The sequence below is a fragment of the Jaculus jaculus genome, chromosome 12 (genome assembly GCF_020740685.1).
Source record: "Jaculus jaculus isolate mJacJac1 chromosome 12, mJacJac1.mat.Y.cur, whole genome shotgun sequence".
Lineage (NCBI taxonomy): Eukaryota > Metazoa > Chordata > Mammalia > Rodentia > Dipodidae > Jaculus > Jaculus jaculus.
The window spans coordinates 109,038,542-109,056,762 of NC_059113.1; the positions used below are offsets into that span (position 1 = coordinate 109,038,542).

General features: G+C 47.9%; 2 protein-coding genes across 2 annotated transcripts in view; one reads left to right on the top strand and one right to left on the bottom strand.

Moving 5' to 3' along the window:
- P2ry14 (purinergic receptor P2Y14) overlaps positions 1 to 3,877 on the bottom strand; it is a 50,994-nt gene extending 47,117 nt beyond the window's left edge. Inside the window, exon 1 of the mRNA XM_045131465.1 lies at positions 3,310 to 3,877. The gene's annotated coding sequence lies outside the window, so the exon portion shown is untranslated. The remainder of the gene's footprint in view (positions 1 to 3,309) is intronic.
- Positions 1 to 18,221, top strand: part of Med12l (mediator complex subunit 12L) — a 291,510-nt gene that overhangs the window by 140,091 nt on the left and 133,198 nt on the right. The gene's annotated exons all lie outside the window — the stretch shown is intronic.

Below are 18,221 nucleotides of genomic sequence, written 5' to 3' on the forward strand. Positions count from 1 at the left end.
TCAGTGGTCCAGGGTCTGCGTTTCCACATTTAACAAGTTTAATGGCAATGTTAATGGGCCCTACCCTTTGAGAACTCGCAGCAAACTGGTACCTCTGAACTCAGCTTTTAGCTGGATGGCCCTCTGCGGGTGGAGAGGACGGCAGGACTGTTCGTGCGGCATCACATGTCTCCCTGGGTGGTGGTGTGGGAGAGGGATGGGGGAATACAGGAGCCAGAGGCAGCAAACCCAACCTCTGAGTTCTCAGAATAAAGCCTGAGGCTTAGAGAAAGCTCAGAAACAAATTCCAGTCTAGAAGCATCATTGTTTAGGGGAACAGCGTTTCTCTTCTGCTTAGCATCTCACTTCACATGGGTCTTGACCCATGTTCCTTGACCTCCCTCACTGCCTGGTGAAGTGGACCACCCTCATCAGTGACACAGTAAGCGGGGAGAGGATGCGGTGTTTCGATTTCTAACTGTTTATTCACTAAGTAGGCAGCTTAGGTTGGGGATTTACTGTTTATTGTGTCACCTGTGGGTTACTGGTCACCACCACCAGCATCACCAGGAAATCCACTGCACACTCACATGTTAAAAGTTCCAACCCAGGGCTGGAGAGACGGATTAGCGGTTAAGCGCTTGCCCGTGAAGCCTAAGGACCTGGGTTTGAGGCTCGATTCCCCAGGACCCACGTTAGGCAGATGCACAAGGGGCGCATGTGTCTGGAATTTCTTTGCAGTGGCTGGAGGCCCTGGCGCGCCCATTCTCTCTCTTTCTATCTGCCTCTTTCTCTCTCTGTCTGTTGCTCTCAAATAAATAAATTAAAATAAACAAAAAAGTTCCAATCAGACTCAATGAATTGCAACTCTGTGGCAGTAGGGCCCAGGGATTTATTTGTGTTGTGCCAATCCCTCCAGGTGATTCTCCTAAGGGCTTGGATTTGACAGGCTCTATTGCTTTCTTATCTGTTCTTAAATGAAGTTTTAAAGGTATTGTTGGTGCTCTCTCTTTGTTAAAAATTTTTCTTTTGTTAATTTTATTTATTTACTTGAGAGTGACAGAGAGTGAAAGAGGTGGGGGAGGGGTGGGGGGAGAAAGAATGGGTATGCCAGGGCCTCCAGCCACTGCACATGAACTCCAGACTTGTGCGCCCCCTTGTGCATCTGGCTAACGTGGGTCCTGGGGAATCAAGCCTTGAACTGGAGCCCTTGGACTTCACAGGCAAGCACTTAACCGCTAAGCCATCTCTCCAGCCCTGTACTCTCTTTTTTAAAACATGTTTTTATTTATTTATTTGCAAGGAAGGGGGAGAGAGAGAATGGGTGCAGCAGGACCTCTAACTGCTGTAAAAGAACTCCAGGTGCATGGGCCACTTTGTGCATCTGGCTTTACTTGGGTACTGGGGAATTGAACCCTAGTCATTAGGTTTTACAGGCAAGCTCTCTTATGTATTCTATTTTATCTGTTTTAATCTTCAAAGAGATCAGAATCTATAGTGTGCCCAGTGGTCTGATGTATAATTACATTTGCCTCAGTGACATTAATCTTTATAAAAATCATGAAAGCTTATGCAGTCAGTCCTCATTTGCTGAAGACTTTGTAAGTTGCTCAATAACTTCACAAGTATTGTCTGAATTAATATTTGAGCCCTGCTCTGTAGATGAGGAGAGGGAAAAGGCCTGAGGGAGTTTGGTGGGCAGCTTCTAGCTGGGTGGCGACCTATCTCTGCCTAGTGTAATTGGAACTGGTTCATGGTTGGCAGGGCCTCACATCTGTGAGAGGCTTTTTCTCTCTCCTCTGGTTGACGTCTCCCTGCTGTATTCTACCTAAAGAAGACAGTGATAACTGTAACCTAAAATCCATATCCTAAGAATACACAGTTGAAGGTGAAGAGAACTGAAGAGGAGGATGTCGGGGCTTGGTGATCTGAGAGGGACTGGGGTCCGGGGGAAAGGACAGTGAGGCTATTGAGAGGCTGGGCAGCGGGGACTCTGCTGGGCTGCAGCAGCCGGCAGCAGCAAATGCACACGCTCGTCACCAGGGCGGGCGGCCCTGCCTCGGAACCCTGACTGTCTCAGAACCTGCCTCCCCGGCTTGAAGTGGGCTTGGCTGCGTGTCCCACATGATACTTCCTTTGTACTCTGCCCACTTCCCTGTGAGCACTGGGTATCCCCTAAGTCCTTCCTGAGGGTGAATGGTCATGACAGTTACAGTTCCTGTACATACCAGTGTGTGTATGTGTGTGCTTGTAACCATACGTGTTGTCAAAGTACAACACTCATGTTAATAAATCATGAGTTACATAGTTTACATTTTGTAGTGAGTGCACTGTTTTCTTCTTTGAAAGTTAATATCTAGGTTTTTTAATATTGAAATTGCTCTTTTTTTGAGGTAGGGTCTTGCTCTATCTAGCCCAGGCTGACCTGGAATTAGTCTCAGGCTGGTCTTGGACTCACAGCAATCCTAGTACCTTAGCCTCCCAAGTTCTGGGATTAAAGGCATGCACCACTATGCCTGGCTAAAATTGATTTTTGACTGTGTCTTAAGAAGATGTGCATGCATTTCTTTCTTAGTGTGATATTTGAGTCATTTCCCCCTGAGGTTATCTTGGCTTGAAACAAAACGTATATGGATGAGTTGTGTGGAATTTATTGAACATGTGGACATCATAAGTCTGTGCTAATTCATATATAATTTAACATGATAATACTTAAAGTATTTAAAGTAATTTAGCTGATTAATTATAGACGTAGATATGTGTAGCATATGAACTCAAATTTTGCTTACAATAGATATTATGTGATTTATAATTCTCTTTACCAGTAAATAAATCCTCGGAATCAACAGGGTTAACATTTTCAGTCATAACAAAGTTAAAAGCCTTTACCTATATGTGTTCAAATAAATGCAGCTTGGTATGTTCATGCCATTGCAAAAAAAGAAATAAAAACCCATTCACCCCTAGTAAGAAATAATACTTTAATAAATATGATTTTGAAAAGCCATTTCAGTACACTTATACAAATTTTTGAAATGTTCTACATGAATACCTTTTAAACAGTTTCTCTGGCATTGCTTTACTAGAGACATGTTTGACAACCACAATTAGAAATCCCAGAGAAGCATCAATTATGGTATTTCAAGTCTACATCCCAAAATTAGCATTGGCAAATATATGAGCACACCAATCAGTTCTAGTTCTCAGACACTAACTCGTGAGTAGATCCTGAGTGGGGATTGTCCATTGTTAGCCACCCTGTTCCCACCAGGCTCAGAGCTTCCCTTTCCCATTCACCCACTCAAGGTGTTCACAGAATCGTGTCCTTACCTGCGGCTGGCCCCATCTGCAAGTCAAACAGCGCTCATTTCTGAATCCATGCCGGGGTAGGTTTTGCAGAACACTTCAACACAGAATTCTTGCTCATCTTCAAGAGAGGAAAATCAGGAACTTGACAGAAACCATGAGATAATGGGTCTGTGGTCACAGCTGAAGTGGGCAGGGCAGTTAGAGCTCTTACGACGGGAGTGGAAGCGAGGATAGGACGGAGATGTGTTGATCTGTGAGTGTCCAGCTGGTCTCTCCACTACTTCCCCTCCCAGCCATGCAGCAAGCAGCCTGGCCACTCTTGCGCAAACTTCTTATTGCCATCCATCTCCATGGTCATCCAGGCAGCCACCTGCAGAGGTTTGCTTTTCATAGCCTTGCCGTAGACAGTTTGAAGTGTGGTGAGCGATCAAGAGGCAGGCGCGGTTCTGCCCGACTCACTCTCCTGGGAGGAGGTAGTCTGCAGCCACCAACTGCAGCCAGGCCAGAACAGAACTCGTGGGAATGAGGAGTTAACATCTGAGTAACGAAGCATTTTGACACCAGTGACCACACCTGTTAGATAAGAGGCGCTGCTCCTCATTTGCTTTCTCCTCATTAATTTTTCTATATATGAACCTTACAGACAGGTAGGTCATGCAGGACCTCAGATAAAGTTCTCACATGTTAATGTTTTGCTAAGCTTCTGTTCCGTGTGCCATTTGCCCTGAAAGTTTGTGTATCTCTGGTTCATTTCAAGCTCTGTAATAGAGCCTATTATGTCCTGCTCACTGGACAGGGTTCAGCAGCCTTTTGGTATGCATGGCAGGACTGGGTCAGGAAACTCCTTGGAATACCAAAACAAACAGATGTTCAAGCCACTCATATACCTGGTGTGTTTGCATGTAATCTACCCTCATCCTTCTGCATACTTTGAAGCCTCTCTAGACGGCTTTGCATCCTCTGCAGTAAGTGCTATGTAAATAGTTGTCAGAGTACTGTTGTAGTTTGAATGCATGTCCCCCATAGACTCACACATTTTATTAGCACTTGTAACTTGGGTCTCAAACCGCCTGGCTGGAGGAGGTGTCACTGGGGGGTGTTTTTAGGGGGAATCTGCTTCCAGCCCAAAGGTATGCAGAGCAGTGTGAGCTCTAAGGGTGTGGGGGTTCCAGCTGTGTGCTGCTGGTTTGTGCTTGCTGCTTTTTGGTGTGTGTGTGTGTGTGTGCGCACGCATGTGCTGGTGTGTGTTTTGCTCATTGCTGCACTTTTTCTCTCTGCTTGGATGCATGGAAGCAGTTTCCTCTGCTGCTAATGGACTTTCCCCTAGACATGCAAGCTTGAAATAAACCCCTTCTGCCCATAAAATATGACTGGGTTTGGATGTTCAACCCAGAAACTGACTACAAGTGTCATTTAGGGAAGAATATTTGCTGGTGTTCTTTGTCTGTGGTGGTTGAACCCTCAGATGTGGACAGAGGGTCAGCTGCAGGCGTGAGATGACTACAAAAACGCCATCAAAGTGTGCACGTTAACTGGACAGAAAACTGTTCAGAACCACTCTTTGGAAGACTCCTGTAGTTCAAAGGGGCTCATTCAGATTATGGGCTAACTAGCTTAGTTCTGGATTCACTTTGCCTTAAAATCCTAGCCTATGTGTGGTACGTGCAGTAATGGACAATGCCTATTATGCAGGCATGTGACATGTCGGGCACTTTTCTCTATGTGCTTACTAGGCTGGAGGTTCTCCTCATGCGCTTGCTAGGTTACTATCCGTTCTTAGGCACAGGCCATTGGAACCAGAGCTGGTTGAAGGACACACCCCACTTGGTACTGTCCGAGACCCTTTTCTTCAGACCTTCCCAGAATCCAAGTGGTTCTTGCTGCTGCTTCGACGAAGGGCTGGAAACACCCACCTGTGTAGAGAGGCCTCTCGTTGTCAGCTGCAGCAAAGTCTCTTGGGTAAATAGACTTAAGGACAAACAGATGAAAGCAGGGGACTTCATAGGCCCATGACTGTCAGAGCACATTGCAGTTTCCCACATGTACACCTTCTGGATTGAATGGCATTAACAACAGCTAACGTGGCGCTCCGGACTTCCCTAACGTACGGTAGGACGTTACCCGCTGCCTCTCCCAGCACTCTCCTGTGCTTGCACGGTCTCCTCCCTTCCTTCCCCTCCTTCCTTCTCTCCCTCCTTCCTCTTTCCTTCTTTTTTCTCTCCCTTCCTCCTTCCCCTCCCTCCCTCCTTCTTTCTCTCCCTCCTTTTCTCTCCTTGGTATATGTGCACTGTGTGATGTGGAGCATGTCTGGTGTACACAAGTGTGTGTAGATGTGCATATGCTACACACCTATCTATGTTCAGAGGCCAGAGGAGAACTTCTGTTTATTGCTCATCGGCTTGCTTTCTTGAGAGTCACCCTCTCACTGAACCCCGGGGCTGCCATTTGTGGTCTGACTAACTTCCTCAGTGTCCACACCCTGCATGATGGGCACAGGCCTGCGTGGCTGCTCTCTGCCATTCAGATGGGTGCTGAGGACTGAACTGCATGCCCTTACTGCTGAGCCATGTCCCCAGCCCCTCTCATCCTTCTTGACTTTCCTGAGAGTGTTCTGCACACTGCAGAGTTCACGTGTGCAAGTGTGGAAGGTGTGACAATTGCCTGCAACTGCAGCCTCTTGCTTTTCTTTGAATCCCAGGAGATGTGAATTATGAGAGGACAGTCCTGTGTGTTGCACACATGAGACAGACCCTTGGGAGTAGAGGGACTCCGGAGAAGTGGACTGCTGATGGCCTGCCCCCTGGGTCAGCTGTCACTTGCAGCATGTCAGGTCCACCCCGGCCACATCTCTGAGCAGTGTAATCAAGAACACTGGGCCCTGATTGCATGTGCTAAGTAGATATCACTACTGTTCCCACCCTCACCTTTGTCTTAATAGGTGAAGAAACGAAGACACAGAGATGCTGAGTTGGGTTCCACAGCTCATCGAGCTGTGATTCAGACAGGCACGTCCTCTTTGTTCTCACTTCTGGACTTGGGATCCTTTAAGACCATAGTTTAGCTGCCTGTTAAGTCATGAGATTCATGCGGGAAGCTTTTCAGGAGGGATTTGTTATTGTTTGAACATAGAATGTCCCCAACAGGAATGCATATTAATTGCTCCTGTATTGCCAGCTGATGGGCATTGGAGAAATGATTAATCTTGAGACCCGTGACCCATCAGTCAGTGGGTTAACCCCTTGGTGGACTTCTGATGGCACTTTTGGGAAGTGGTGGCATATAGGAGGTGGGAGGAAGTAGGTTACTGGGCACATGCTGTGAAAAGATGTATATCTTGTCCCCAGTTCTTTGCCTCTTTCTGCTTCCTGGGTGCCATCTGGAGAGCCTCTCTGTTCCACCACATGCTGTCTGTCATGATGTTTTGCCTCAGGTTCAGGAAAATGAGGCTAAGCAACCACGGATTGAAGCCTCTGAAACTGTGAGCCAAAGAAGCACGTGTGTGTGTGTGTGTGTGTGTGTGAGAGAGAGAGAGAGAGAGAGAGAGAGAGAGAGAGAGAGAGAGAGAGACAGACCGTGTGAGTGCGTGTGTGCGTGTGTCTGGGGAGGCCAGAGGTTGTATCATAGCTATTCAGCATCCATAGTTTATCTCATCCGTTTCTGCTGATGGACAGTTAGATAAGTATGAGTATTTTCAGTGGGCTAGTGTCTAAAATATATAAATAATCACAAAAATTAAACACTGAAAAAATCTTCCAGTCAATAAATGGGCGAATGAATGATCCTAGTAGATTGTTATCAAAACTGGAAATAGATTTTGGCATATTTGGACAGTTTGGTGGTGTGAGTTTTCCTGGGGAGACATGCTTGTTTTCTTATCGGAAAGTCCTTGCCTATGCCTGCGTCCAGAAGCGTGTTCCCTGTCTTCACCCCAGGCAGGGCATGGATGACCACTTCCACCCAGTTCTAGCTTAGTGAACCAGCGAGCTTATTGCAGCTACTTACATGAACATGGGTCAGGTGTTCACCCTTGTTACTTTTTTCCTCAAAACCTCCCACATACTCCCTCTAGTGACCCAGCTAAGCTCAGTACATATGACTACAGCTAGATAGGATTCCTCTCTCTACTTCTGTTTCCACACACGGCCCCTGCCTTGCTAGTAATAAGACTGGTCACATATAAACAGCTCTTGTATAGTCACATTACAAATAGAGAGATTTTAACACTTAATCCCAAAACTTGTCTGTTAATAATTCTAGTCACTTCTGGTCTGGTCTGTCACTAGCTGCTCGGAAAACTTTCATCTTCGCATTCCAACTCCGTAAATGTCCCTTTTTCTTGCACAGAAGCCCAGCTGCTCATGACTCTTGTTATTATCTTGGGTGTTGGAGGGATGCCAGCCCCAGGTGCTTGTGTATGGCAGGCCGTTGCCCTACTGATGAGCTATACCATATCAGCTGACTGTGTGATTCATTTAAAAATACTTTATTTTTATTTATTTGAGAGTGAGATTGAGAGAGAGAGAGAGGCAGAAAGAGAATGAGTGCACCAGGGACACTGGCCATTGCAAATGAACTGTAGATGCATGCGCCACCTTGTGCATCTGGATTATGTGGGTCCTGGGGAATTGAACCTGGATTCTTTGACTTTGCAGGCAAGCACCTTGATCTCTAGGCTATCTCTCCAGCCTTACAGGGGTGGGGGGAGAGAAGGGGTGCACCTGCACCAGGGCCTTCAGCCACTGCAAATGAACACCAGATGCACACACCATCATCTTGTGCATCTGGCTTATGTGGGTCCTGGGGAATCGAACCTGGGTCCTTTGGCTTTGTAGGCAAGTGCTTTAACCACTAAGCCATCTCTCTAGTCCATCTTGACATGATATATTTTAAATTCTTTTTTTTTTCTGAGGTAGGGTCTCATTTTAGCCCAGGCTAACCTGGAATTCATTATGTAGTCTCAGGCTGGCCCCAAGCTCACAGGAATCCATCTACCTCAGCCTCCTGAGTGTTAACATTTGTTAAAACTTTATTGACAACTTCCATAATTTTAGGCAATAAACCATGGTAATTCCCTTTCCTTCCCCCCCCTTCTTCTTTGCAAATCCACTCTCCATCATATCCCCTCCCCCTTTCACTTATTATCGTTTCTGGTTTGATGACATCATATTTTCCTCCTATAATGAGGGTCCTGTGTAGGTAGTGCCAAGCACTGTGAGGTCATGGATATCCAGGCCATTTTGTGTCTGGACGATTGCATTGTAAGCAGTCCTACCTTTCCTTTGGCTCTTACATGCTTTCTGTCACCTCTTCTGCAAAGGACTCTGATCCTTGGAGGTTGTGATAGAGATTTTTTAGTGCTGAGCACTCCTCTGTCACTTCTTCTCAGCACTATGGTGCCCTTTGAGTCATTCCAGAGGTCACCACCATCTGAAAAGAGAAGCTTCTCTAATTCAAAAGTGAAAGTAATGTTAATATAGGAGTATGAACATTAAGAGAAGTGCTTACAAGGCAGTTTGATGAGCATAATATATTCATTTAGCCAGACAGCAGCAGGCAGTACACCCCTAGGGCTCATGGCCTCCCCGTCATAGTTTTTCAGCACTAGGTATGTATTCCGTTCCCTGGAGCAGGTCTCCAGTCCAATTCAAGAGTGGTTGGTTTCCCCCCATAACAGACATCCACTATGGCACAAGTGACCTTCTTGGCCAACAACTTACTGGAAGGTATCCCATCCTTGGCACTGGAATTTTTCTAGTAATAATCTATGGCTTCTGGGTGTGCTATTGTTCAAAACAGAAGGTTTCCTTCTGACTTATTTATACCTCTTACATTTTGGCTAACCCTCTCCCCACCCTTCCTTTACTCCCTCTCTTTCCCCTTAGCTGACTTAAGCCTGTCCACTCCTAGTAATCTGTTCATCTACTTACATCTGTACCATACCATCTCCTTAAGTCTTCCTCTTTCCTTCCTCCCTGATAGTAGTTCCTTTCTAGCTTACTGGCGTTTGCTACTGATTTTTACCCCAACTCACATGCAAGTTTAAACATTTGTAGCTAGGATCAACATACATGAAAGAACATGTGACATTTGGCTTTCTGGGCCCGGGTTACCTCACTAAGCATAATCCTTCCCAGGTCCATCCATTTCCCTGCAAATTTCATAACTTCATTTTTCTTTACCGCTGAGTAGAACTCCATTGTATACATGTGCCACACAGCTGAGGGACATCTAGGCTGGTTCCATTTCCCAGCTATTGTGAATAGAGCAGCAATCAACATGGATGTACAAGTATCTTTAAGGTAGAGAGATAAGTCCTTAGGATATATGCCGAGGAGTGCTATAGCTGGGTGATATGGTAAATCTATTTTTAGCTGTCACAGGAACCTCCACACTGATTTCCACAATGGCTGTATCAGATTACATTCCCACCAACAGTGTAGAAGGGTTCCTCTTTTTCCACAACCTTGCCAGCATTTATTGTCATTTGTTTTCTTGATGATAGCCATTCTGACAGGGATGGAATCTCAAAGTGGTTTTAATTTGCATTTCCCTGATGGCTAAGGATGTGGAACATTTTTTTAGGTGTTTGTATTTCTACCTTTGAAAACCCTATTTAGTTCCATAGATATAACCATTTATTTTTTGAAATCTTTGTCAGGCATTTCATCTAAGTTAGTCTCATTGGAGGTCATTTCTGATGGATTTATAATTGTATTGTTTTGATTTTTTGTGTGTCTTGTGTTATAGTGTAGAGATATTTTTTTTGCATCTTTAGTTAATTAGATGCTTGGGTTTTCTAATTATCTGCAGTATTCCTAGATGGTATATATCTCCAGGGTAGGCATTTAAGGTGTCATCTGTGGCTCTTATATTACTCTAAGTGACTCTGGGCATTGATTTTGTCTGCTTTGCAGGTTTTCTAGTAGGCTAGGGGGAGCAAATTACTAGCAGATTCTAAAATCCAGCTGAGCAGTATACACATTCAGTCAAAACCAGCACACAGTATTGATGCAAGAGTGGGGATTAAGACAGACAGACAATCTGGTAAAGCCACGGCTGGGCGTGTGTGTGGATGGGGGCCCCTGGCACCATGGCGGGATTCTGACTGCTCTCCTGCTTTCTAGATGATCTGAGTCTCTCCTGCTTCTCTGCTGTAGTTGATAATTCCTTATACACCTTCAGTTTTCAGTAGAAGAGTGTATTTTGCTGTTTTTTTTTTTTTCTTATTTTCCTCCCTAGGCTGCTTTGGCATGGCTACTATGCCACCATGTTACCTGTACCCTCCATCTTAAAATTTTTAAAAAATTTTTATTTATTTATTTGAGAGAGAGAGAGAGAATGGGCACATCAGTGCCTCCAACCACTGAAAACGAAGTCCAGACACATGTGCCCTGTTGTACATCTGGCTGTCATGGGTCCTGGGGAATCGAGCCTGGGTCTTTTGGCTTTGCAGGCAAATGCCTTAACCACCAAGCCATCCCTCCATCTTTTTCTTTAACGTATGGAAACAGCTTCATTATGGTTTCCTGTCCCAGCTTTCTTCCCCTTGCCTCATTGTGCCTCCCCTTCACCCCCATGCATTTTGGAGACTAGTTCATGTGAATCTAGAAGAGTGAGACCTTACTCTGCCCGTGGTTTATCTGCTCGGCTCCTGTTGATGGACATTTAGACAAGCATGAGCATTTTCAGGGGTTAATTATAGCCGTGCAGTAGCTACAGCTGAGCTGTATGATATTGTTAAAAGTCCTTTTAAGCAAAGCTTTGCTGGCGTGTGACTTACAGAAAATGCATGTGTTTGTAGGCACTGGGATGCATGGCCACTGTCAGGATTCTGCTAGACACCGAGAAATGGGCTGGGACAGTGATGCAGAGGGCTTAAGAAGAAGGCTGGGTGTCAGCGACAGTTAGGGGAAGCGGGTTGGGAAGATGAACTCTGTAAAGGTCCCTAGCAGGAGCTGGGGGCTGCTCTTTGATCACGGAGTGGGTGAAAAAGTCCTGCCAATGGCACAGCGTGAGCCCGGGTCAGGAGGCCTTGGGGGTGGGGCATGATGCGCCAGGGCCGTGTGTGCTGTGCTGGGGAAGGAGCTCACGGCTCAAGAGGCCATGGCATTTGACGGATTTACAGTTAAATAATTGAAATGCTTTTAAAAAGTATAATCTGGCTGGAAAACATTGAACACCTTAAATCCTGCCAAAGTTAGTCCGTTGGAAAGGAGAGAGCGAGAGCACGGACTGTGTCATGCAGACATGCTAGGGCCACTTCACTGCCCTGCTCCGCCTCTCCCTACACTGTGCTGAGTGACAGCTGCAGGGACTGACTGGCACTTAAAGCAGCCTGAGAGACATGCCTAGAGTGCTGGCACCCCCTTCTGGCCGACTGCAAGAAGTGGCGGTGTATGCAGCGAATTGGCATGTGCAGCTTTGCCCTGTTCTAGCTTCCTGTAGGAGTAGTCACTACTGAGCCTGTGGGAAGCATGTCTTTACGGTGAGCTGGGTGACTGTCCTCAATCGGTCCTCTGTGTTTAAGTATGAGGGCAACAAGTTCTGTTGATGTTCACGAGGAGTAGACCCTTCATTGTCACAAGTCAAAAACGTCTGCTCTTGTTTTTCCTCTGTGTGGTTTTGGGGAAGATGCTGAGAAAGTACTCATCCATGCGTCAGAAGCCTGTCATTTTCCTGCTTCTGTCTTCCCTGGAGGATCACGCAAGTGTCACCACCCTTGAAAATGACCCCTAATTACACCGGATAGGTGCGTGGATACTGTGGAAGGGGCCTGTCATTTTCTCTGTGTCTGGCTCGGACGGGCAGTGGCTGTCCTTGCCGGCCCATCTGCTGTGGTCCCCGCATGCCCCTGCTCTCGGAGGTGCTCCCAAGTGCCTGTTGAGTGCGTTCAGGTTGCACGGTTATTGAGGAGAAAGGGAGCGTCCGCCAGCTGCATGTCCTAGTTCTGTAAGGGACAGCAAGTGGGAGGATGGAATTAATCTGCAAAGAGACACCGAGACTGTCTCCCTGGGAATGAAGTCATCTCACTGCCCCATCTGCGCTGCATGAGTCACTGTGGGCAGGCCACCCGAGGGTGGCTCTTGCCAGCGGCTTTGTTTAACGCCCTCCCCCCTGAACTTTTCCTCAGTGGTTGGATAAAGTTTGGAAAATAAGCTTGGCAAAGTCACTGAGTGTCAAGAGGAAGGATGCCACTTACAGAGGGCAGGAAATAGGCACTACCTACACTTTCCCAGAGTAGGCTTGGCAAGCAGGGGCTGCCTGTCCACCTGTCCATCTGTAATGTTGTGTGGGAGCATCAGGGCTCAGCGATGGGATTTAAGGGAGGTGACTAGGTGGCCTGAGAGAGCTGCGGGGGAGGGAGGGTCACCTGCAGGAGTGCTTTTGTAAATTGTTTACTTATATGCAAACACACAAAGAGGGGCATGCACACTCACGGCCGGGGGGTGTGTTGGGGGAGAATTAATGCATACACCAGCGCCTCCAGCTGCTGCAAACTAACTCTAGAATGCATGCGCCACCTTGTGCATCTGGCTTTATGGGGGAGTGGGGAATTGAACGCTGGGTTGTTAGGCTTTGCAAGCAAGCACTTAACCACTGAGCAATCTCTCCAGCCCATGTGTGTTTTCTATCCAGAGTAAATCACACCTGAGACTGTGTAGAAACCGCTGTCCCTCTCTCATTTGAGCTGGTAACAGCAAAGCCCATGGGGTTGTAATTCTAGGTTTTGTGGTTATCTGCAGAATTTTAATTTCCTTGGTGGCTTGACTGAGTTCTTTGTGTGTTTAGCAATTAAGACAGTAGAGCTCTATGTATCTCTTCAATTAATAATTTGAGTACAACCATTATTTTAAAACTGTTTTATTTATTTATTTTTTGAGACAGAGTTTCTCATCTTGGGCTGGCTTGCTATGTAGCCAAGGATGACCCTGAACTCCTAATTTTCCCGAGTTCACTTCCCAAGTGCTGGGATTCCCAGCTTGTGCCACTACACCTGGCTGCTTTGGACCAGTTGGTTGAATCCAGTTGAAGAAGCAGCCCCGATTTCCATCCTTGAATTCACGGGGCCCCTGTGCATGTCTGGCTGTCAGTGATCGCAGGCAGTGCTGGGTCTGAATGATCGAATCCACCCCAAGATGGAGATGTCCTGGTCTAGTCCCCAGCGTGGTGGTATTAAGAGCTGATTAGGCCATGGAGTGCAGCGTTCGTGTTCCTATGGAAAGTCATCCAGTGTGTAAGGTATTTTGCTACAGCAGCAGGAAGGTGCTAAGACAGGCATGTTGGACAGGGCCGTGTGGTGAGGCCTGGGAGGAGGACGGAATTTCAGCTGATGCTAGAGAAGAATCAACATCTAGATGTGGCGTGGATGTGTCATGACTAAAAGACGCCTTCGGCCCTTCCCCAGCCCCTCAGCAGAGCCAGGTTTCCTGCAGACGGGGCTTTGCCGACCCTACAGTGGAGCTGGAGCCGCCCACACCCTCGCGCTGGCCTGACTCCTCATGAGCCTGTGTAGTTGTGCCTGTGATGGCCTGTGCCTCCAAGTGCGAATTCAGCCTCCATCTCCAAGGGTAGCTTGAAGTATTATTGCATCTGCTGTAATGGTATTGAGATATTCAAGATGATTTTTCCTTGGAGAAAAGAATATAAAATAGAATTTAGATCATGTATGCTTTTAGGAAACAAGTAGTCTCCTTGGGTGTGCTTTCTTGTGGCATTAGGCACAATCACAAGCAACAAGCACTAACTCACAAAGCCTCTGCTCCCAGGAAGTGTCCATTAGCGATGTTGATTGAATAGTTGTTAATCCAGCACACAGGAGATTCACAGCTATGACCAGCTGGAGGGGAGCTGCCCACAGGCCATGGTCTCATTGAGAAACGACTGCGTTCATTGAGGGGGTTCCTCGTCTCATGTTGCTGGTGCTGCTAGGCCATGCATTGCTGGTGTCATTGTGTTTACACATGTGTTGTGAGCAGGGGGACCATGTGCCCACACTTTCCCACTTCACACCTGCTGTGCCAGCTCAGTAAGTGAGTTCACTCAGAGGTGCCAGGGTCTGGATCATAAATTACATGATCATTCTAATTGTCAAGGAATAATATTAATAAAAGAATCCAGAGAGCTTTATAACACCATTCCAAACAAATACAAGGGTTGATGTGGTTCACTTGTGCCAACACAATTGCTGGGGTAAACAACTAGCCACATTTTGGTTAGGGATGGGGTGCTACCTTGAGCGAACCACTGCATTTCAAGAGCGAGATGTAGGAACCTGAGCTATCGAAGCTACATTGCCCAGCGACGCAGCTCACCACAAGCCTGTCAGTTGTGTGACCTTGGGGAAATTCCTTCTGTATCTCTGTCTAGGACTAAATCTAGGGTTTCACCAAGAGTTGGTTGTGGGGATTAGCTGGGTTGTGTAGTTGTCAGCAGTGTCTGGTCTATAGGAAGTGTTCAGTAGACGTGAGATATTTCAAAGTCAGCTAAAAAACCATTCAATGGTAAGCACACCAGAAGGCCAGGGAGAACAGAAAGTTCCCGGAATGACCAGAGCTGGCACTAGCGCCTTCGGTTTTAGGTCAAGACTGTGAGGGTGAGACTGTGGATGTCCACCTCGAGAACCCGTCCTCATAACAGAACCGCCTCAAGGGAATGCAGAGCTGATGTAGCCTGAGCTAAGACAAACAAAAGACCAGGCTGGGCCACACACAGGACCAGGCTGGGCAACACCTGGCTTGATCCATGGTCCTAAGGATAGAATGGTAGCTTGTGGTGGAAGCTGTTATTACAATGAGGGAAAGATTCAGATTTACAGCTTAGATATGGGGAGTGTGGCAGGAGGTGTTGCTGTTCACTTCAAGGGTGAGGAGCCTCCCAGGAATGAGGTGGGAACATAAGGTGGTACAGTGCACGGACTCAGAGAGGTGGAGGAGGAAAGTGGTACAGTGCAGGTGAGAGCACGCAGTGTGAGAGGTGGAGGAGGAAAGTGGTACAGAGCAGGTGAGAGCACGCACTGTGAGAGGTGGAGGAGGAAAGTGGTACAGAGCAGGTGAGAGCACGCAGTGTGAGAGGTGGAGGAGCAAAATGATACAGTGCAGGTGAGAGCACGCACTGTGAGAGGTGGAGGAGGAAAGTGGTGCAGAGCAGGTGAGAGCATGCAGTGTGAGAGGTGGAGGAGGAAAGTGCTGCAGCGCAGGTGAGAGCACGCAGTGTGAGAGGAGGAGGAGAAAAGTGGTGCAGTGCAGGTGAGAGCTCGCACTGTGAGAGGAGGAGGAGAAAAGTGGTGCAGTGCAGGTGAGAGCACGCACTGTGAGAGGAGGAGGAGAAAAGTGGTGCAGCGCAGGTGAGAGCTCGCACTGTGAGAGGAGGAGGAGAAAAGTGGTGCAGTGCAGGTGAGAGCACGCACTGTGAGAGGTGGAGGAGGAAAGTGGTGCAGCGCAGGTGAGAGCTCGCACTGTGAGAGGAGGAGGAGAAAAGTGGTGCAGCGCAGGTGAGAGCTCGCACTGTGAGAGGAGGAGGAGGAAAGTGGTGCAGCGCAAGTGAGAGCACGCAGTGTGAGAGGTGGAGGAGGAAAGTGGTGCAGCGCAGGTGAGAGCACGCAGTGTGAGAGGTGGAGGAGGAAAGTGGTGCAGCGCAGGTGAGAGCTCGCACTGTGAGAGGAGGAGGAGAAAAGTGGTGCAGCGCAGGTGAGAGCTCGCACTGTGAGAGGAGGAGGAGGAAAGTGGTGCAGCGCAAGTGAGAGCACGCAGTGTGAGAGGTGGAGGAGAAAAGTGGTGCAGTGCAGGTGAGAGCACGCACTGTGAGAGGTGGAGGAGGAAAGTGGTGCAGCGCAGGTGAGAGCTCGCACTGTGAGAGGAGGAGGAGAAAAGTGGTGCAGCGCAGGTGAGAGCTCGCACTGTGAGAGGAGGAGGAGGAAAGTGGTGCAGCGCAAGTGAGAGCACGCAGTGTGAGAGGTGGAGGAGGAAAGTGGTGCAGCGCAGGTGAGAGCATGCAGTGTGAGAGGTGGAGGAGGAAAGTGGTGCAGCGCAGGTGAGAGCACGCAGTGTGAGAGGAGGAGGAGGAGAGTGGTACAGCACAGGTGAGAGCATGCAGTGTGAGAGGTGGAGGAGGAAAGTGGTGCAGCGCAGGTGAGAGCACGCAGTGTGAGAGGTGGAGGAGGAAAGTGGTGCAGCGCAGGTGAGAGCACGCAGTGTGAGAGGTGGAGGAGGAAAGTGGTGCAGCGCAGGTGAGAGCACGCAGTGTGAGAGGAGGAGGAAAGTGGTGCAGTGCAGGTGAGAGCACGCAGTGTGAGAGGTGGAGGAGGAAAGTGGTGCAGCGCAGGTGAGAGCACGCAGTGTGAGAGGAGGAGGAAAGTGGTGCAGTGCAGGTGAGAGCACTCAGTGTGAGAGGAGGAGGAAAGTGGTGCAGTGCAGGTGAGAGCACTCAGTGTGAGAGGAGGAGGAAAGTGGTACAGAGCAGGTGAGAGCACACAGTGTGAGAGGAGGAGGAGGAAAGTGGTGCAGAGCAGGTGAGAGCACGCACTGTGAGAGGTGGAGGAGGAAAGTGGTGCAGCGCAGGTGAGAGCACGCAGTGTGAGAGGTGGAGGAGGAAAGTGGTGCAGCGCAGGTGAGAGCACGCAGTGTGAGAGGTGGAGGAGGAGAGTGGTGCAGCGCAGGTGAGAGCACGCAGTGTGAGAGGAGGAGGAGGAGAGTGGTACAGCACAGGTGAGAGCATGCAGTGTGAGAGGTGGAGGAGGAAAGTGGTGCAGCGCAGGTGAGAGCACGCAGTGTGAGAGGTGGAGGAGGAGAGTGGTGCAGCGCAGGTGAGAGCACGCAGTGTGAGAGGTGGAGGAGGAAAGTGGTGGAGAGCAGGTGAGAGCACGCAGTGTGAGAGGAGGAGGAAAGTGGTGCAGAGCAGGTGAGAGCACGTACTGTGAGTGGTGGAGGAGGAAAGTGGTGCAGCGCAGGTGAGAGCACGCAGTGTGAGAGGTGGAGGAGGAAAGTGGTGCAGAGCAGGTGAGAGCACGTACTGTGAGTGGTGGAGGAGGAAAGTGGTGCAGTGCAGGTGAGAACATGCAGTGTGAGAGGAGGAGGAGGAAACTGGTGCAGTGCAGGTGAGAGCAAGAACTTTGGAATCAACTCATCAGTTCATAACCTCATCAGCTATTTTATTTCCCTGCCATGTGCTTCAGTTGGTTATGATTCAATTTTTATATCTGCAAAATGGTGAATATAGGGTACCTGTTTTATAATATTGTTTTGAAAGTTAAACAATTCTATGTGGATGTTACTTGGATAGTAACTAGTGAACAATATGCAACATTTTTTTTAAGTTGTGGCTTTAGGATTTTTTTTTTTCTATGAGAAATCTACTTCTGAACTCTACAGTAGCGTTCATGGAGAAAATTCTGGATGTGAGTCGCTTGGTGTGCATATATATTATCTTGCGACAAACCATGTCCCTACTTCTTTCTGTTGCTGGTGGTTCTGTGAAGTGGAGCTGAGAACAGCCGCTTTATTTAGCAATTTCCGTGTCATCCAGCCCCTCTCCCTGCTGACCTGGGACTTGCGGTAGGTACAGACCTGGTTTCCACAATACTTGAACCTTGGGCAGGTGTTTTTTTGTGTCTGCAGTTTTTCAAGAACCGCCTCTGGGCCCTCATTGCAGGCATTAACACCCCAGAGGGCATTTTCTCCTGCTTGTGATTTTTTTTCTTGCTGCACTGTTTGGTGGCTGGACCCTGAGTGGTTGGATCTGGCAGAAGTAGGAGGCACTCCCGCCTGGTAATTTTTCTTCTTCCCGTGGGAGCAAGCCATTAGACTTTCCAGAAGGTGAAAACCTATGTGTTGATGTGCCTACAGTTTATGTCTCTTTTTCACATGGCATGTAGTTTGCTTAGTTTTTTTTTAACTTAAAAAATACTTATTTTAAGAGAGAGAGAGAGGGAGATTGGG